Here is a 4,579-nt window from a genome sequence, read left to right as displayed (position 1 = left end):
GAAAAATAGCTGAACACCAAAATCGAATACGAAAATTCAGTTCTATTTGGTATTTACGTTTTAGTAAAAACACTTCTAAAAGCTGAAAACGTGGATTTACTTGGGCAATGAGGCCTTGAATCTCCATTACTTGAAGTGGCTATAGAAACTCTTTCCCTTCGTTTGCCAAGAAATAAAATTAGAATTTTTGGTTAAACATTCACAGCAAGTCATCCAGGAAAACCAATCTCTCTCTTGCATTCACAACCACTTGAATCATTTGCCCTCTCAGAATTCCAAACTATTGCACACCCGAACAATGACCACCTAAGCATTCCGAAATACTATTAAATGGCCATAAAGATGAAAATGCATACCTTGATCAACAGGGTGTTTGGCTACTACGAAATGGACGTTGTGTGGGTCTTCCTCCTCAAGGAGTGGCTGTTGTAGCACCCTCAAAATCCTCGTACACTAAAGCCACGGGAACCGGAACAGGAGTAGGTGGAGCCGCCAAAGCGGGAACATGAGCCACCGGAGCCGGAACAGGATCCGCCGGAGCCCAAGCCGATGCTTGAGGAACCGGGAACGTGCCCCACCTATCCCGAAACACTTTTTTATCCGCAATGGGGATAGTTCCACAAAATACAATTCCCAGATTTTCATGAGTCGGTCCACCCTGGTCAAATTAAATCAAAACATAACTAGGGTTGAATGTACTATATTGTATCTATTGCGACAGAAAGTGCATTCCCACCTATTGCTGGGCAACAAATTCGTCAGGTTCGAGTCTTTATGTGGATGACCCTACAAATTGCGTTTCTTAATCAAGACAAAAAAAATTGGATTATGATGCTCAAGTTGCAACTTTTTTTTGGGAAAATAGAGGAACACAAAAATCGAATATGACAATCTAGTTCTGTTTAGTATTTACATTTCAAGAAAAACGCTTTTTAAAATTTAAAATGCGGATTTACTTGGGTAATGAGGTCTTGAATCTCCGCTACTTGATGCGACCATAGAAACCCTTCCTCTTTGTTTGCCAAGAAATAAAACCAGAATCTCTAATTGAACATCCTCAACAAGTCGTCCAGGAGAAACAATCTCTCTATTGCATTCTCGGCCACTTGAATCATTTGCTCTCTCGGAATTCCAAACTCTTGTACACCCGAACCAAGATCACCTAAGCATTCCGAAATACTATTAAATGGCCATGAAGATGAAAATGCATACATTCATCAACAAGGTGTTCGCCCATTAAAAAATGAACGTTGGGTGGGTCTTCCTCCTCGAGCAAGAGCTGTTGTAGCACTACCTCGAAATCCTCCCCCACCGGAGTCACGGAAGGAGCTTCTTGAGCTACGGGGGCCGAATAGAAGCGGTGTAGAGCCACCGGGGCTAGAATAGAAGCCGCTGGAATCGAAACATGAACCGCCGTAACCGGAACAGGGTGTTTATCCACTACAAAATAGACGTTGGTTGGGTTTTCCTCATCGAGCAATAGCTGTTGTAGCACCCCTCCGGAATTCTCATCCACAGGAGCCACCGAGGCAGGAATAGGAGCCGCCGGAGCCGGAACATGAGCAATCGGAGCCAGAACAGGATCCGTTGGAACCGGTGTCCGAGGAACCGAAAACATACCTCACCTATCCCGAAAAATTTCTCTATCTACAACGGGGATAGTTCCACAAAATACAATTTTCGGATTTCCATAGGGAGCCTTACCCTACTCATATGGAATCCGAACATTGCTAGGGTTGAATCTACTATCTTGTATCTATTGTGATAGAAAGTGCATTCCCACCTATTCCCTGGGTAACAAATTCGCCGGGTTCCAGTCTTCATGTGGATGACCCTACAAATTGCATTTCCTAATCAAGACAAAAAAAATTGGATTATCGTGCCCACGGTGTAACTTTTTTTTGGGAAAGCAAATGAACACCAAAATCGAATACGAAAATTCGGTTCTGTTTGGTATTTATATTTTAGTAAAAACACTTCTCAAAGTTGAAAATGTGGATTTACTTGGGCAATAAGGCCTTGAATCTCCGCTACTTGATGTGGCCATAGAAACCCTTTCCCTTCGTTTGCCAGGAAATAAATTCAGAATTTTTGGTTAAACATTCACAGCAAGTCATCCAGGAAAAACAATCTCTCTCTTGCATTCATGGCCACTTGAATCATTTGCCCTATCAGAATTCCAAACTTTTGCACACCCGAACAATGACCACCTAAGCATTCCGAAATACTATTAAATGGCCCCGAAGATGAAAATGCATACCTTGATCAACGGGGTGTTCGGCCACTACAAATTGGACGTTGGGTGGGTCTTCCTCCTCAAGGAGTGGCTGTTGTAGCACCCCCAAAATCCTCGTACACCAAAGCCACGGGAACCGGAACAAGAGTACGTGGAGCCGCCGAAGCGGGAACATGAGCCACCGAAGCCGGAACAGGATCCGCCGGAGCCCAAGCCGATGCCTAAGGAACTGGAAACGTGCCCCACCTATTCCGAAACACTTTTTTATCCGCAGCAGGGATAGTTCCACAAAATACAATTCCCGGATTTTCGTGGGTCGGTCCACCCCGGTCAAATTAAATCAAAACATAGCTAGGGTTGAATGTACTATATTGTATCTATTGCGACAGAAAGTGCATTCCCACCTATTGTTGGGCAACAAATTCGTCAGGTTCGAGTCTTCATGTGGATGACCCTACAAATTGCGTTTCTTAATCAAGACAAAAAAATTGGATTATGATGCTCAAGTTGCAACTTTTTTTTGGAAAAATAGAGGAACACAAAAATCGAATATGACAATCTAGTTCTGTTTAGTATTTCCATTTCAGTAAAAACACTTTTTAAAATTTAAAATGCGGATTTACTTGGGTAATGAGGTCTTGAATCTCCGCTACTTGATGCGACCATAGAAACCCTTCCTCTTTGTTTGCCAAGAAATAAAACCAGAATCTCTAATTGAACATCCTCAACAAGTCGTCCAGGAGAAACAATCTCTCTATTGCATTCTCGGCCACTTGAATCATTTGCTCTCTCAGAATTCCAAACCGTTGTACACCCGAACCAAGATCACCTAAGCATTCCGAAATACTATTAAATGGCCTTGAAGATGAAAATGCATACATTCATCAACAAGGTGTTCGCCCATTAAAAAATGAACGTTGGGTGGGTCTTCCTCCTCGAGCAAGAGCTGTTGTCACACTTCCTCGAAATCCTCCCCCACCGGAGTCACGGAAGGAGCTTCTTGAGCTACGGGGCCCAGAATAGAAGCAGGTAGAGCCACCGGGGCTAGAATAGAAGCCGCTGGAATGGAAACATGAACCGCCGGAACCGGAACAGGGTGTTTATCCACTACAAAATAGGCGTTGGGTTGGGTCTTCCTCCTCGAGCAGTAGCCGTTGTAGCACCCCTCCGAAATCCTCATCCACAGGAGCCACCGAGGCAGGAACAGAGGCCGCCGGAGCCGGAACATGAGCCGTCGAAGCCAAAACAGGATCCGCTGGAACCGGTGTCCGAGGAACCGAAAACATACCTCACCTATCTTGAAAAACTTCTCTATCCGAAGTGGGGATAGTTACACAAAATACAATTTTCGGATGTCCATGGGGGCCCTACCCTAGTCTTATGGAATCTGAACATTGCTAGGGTTGAATCCACTATCTTGTATCTATTGCGACAAAAAGTGAATTCCCACCTATTCACAGGCAACAAATTCACCAGGTTCCAATTTTCATGTGGATGACCATACAAATTGCATTTCCTAATCAATACAAAAAAAATTAGATTATCATGTTCACAGTGCAACTTTTTTTTGGAAAAACAATGGAACATCAAAATCGAATACGAAAATCCAGTTCAGTTTAGTATTTGCATTTTAGTAAAGACACTTCTCAAAGCTGAAAGTGTGGATTTACTTAGGTAATGAGGTCTTGAATCTCCGCTACTTGATGTGGCCATAGAAACCCTTCCTCTTCGTTTGCCGAGAAATAAAACCAGAATCTCTGGTTGACCATCCTCAACAAGTCATCCGGAAAAAACAATCTCTCTCTTACATTCGCGACCATTTGAATCATTTGCTCTCTCAGAATTCTAAACTGTTGCACACCTGAACCAAGATCACCTAAGTATTCCGAAATACTATTAAATAGCCCCGAAGATGAAAATGCATACATTCATCAACAGGGTGTTTGCCCACTACAAAATGGACTTTGGGTGAGTCTTCCTCCTCGAGTAGTAGCTGTTGTAGCGCCCCTCCGAATCTTCATCCACTAGAGCCACGGGAGGAGCCTCCGGAGCTACGAGGGTCGAAATAGGAGCGGGTAGAGCTACCGGGGCCCTAACATGAGCAGCTGGAATCGGAACATGAGCCGCCGGAGCAGGAATAGGGTGTTTGCCCACTACAAAATCGACGTTGGGTGGGTCTTCCTCCTCGAGCAATAGCTGTTGTAGCACCCCTCCAAAATCTTCGTCCACCGAAGCCACGAGGACGGGAACAAGAGCAGGTGGAGCCACCAGAGCGAGGAGCCGCCGGAGCCGGAACATGAGCCGCCGGAGCCGGTGCCTAAGGGATTGGGAACATACCCTACC

The sequence above is a fragment of the Rhodamnia argentea genome, chromosome 2, assembly GCF_020921035.1.
Source record: "Rhodamnia argentea isolate NSW1041297 chromosome 2, ASM2092103v1, whole genome shotgun sequence".
In the NCBI taxonomy this organism is placed as follows: Eukaryota; Viridiplantae; Streptophyta; class Magnoliopsida; order Myrtales; family Myrtaceae; genus Rhodamnia; species Rhodamnia argentea.
This window is presented reverse-complemented; position numbering follows the sequence as displayed.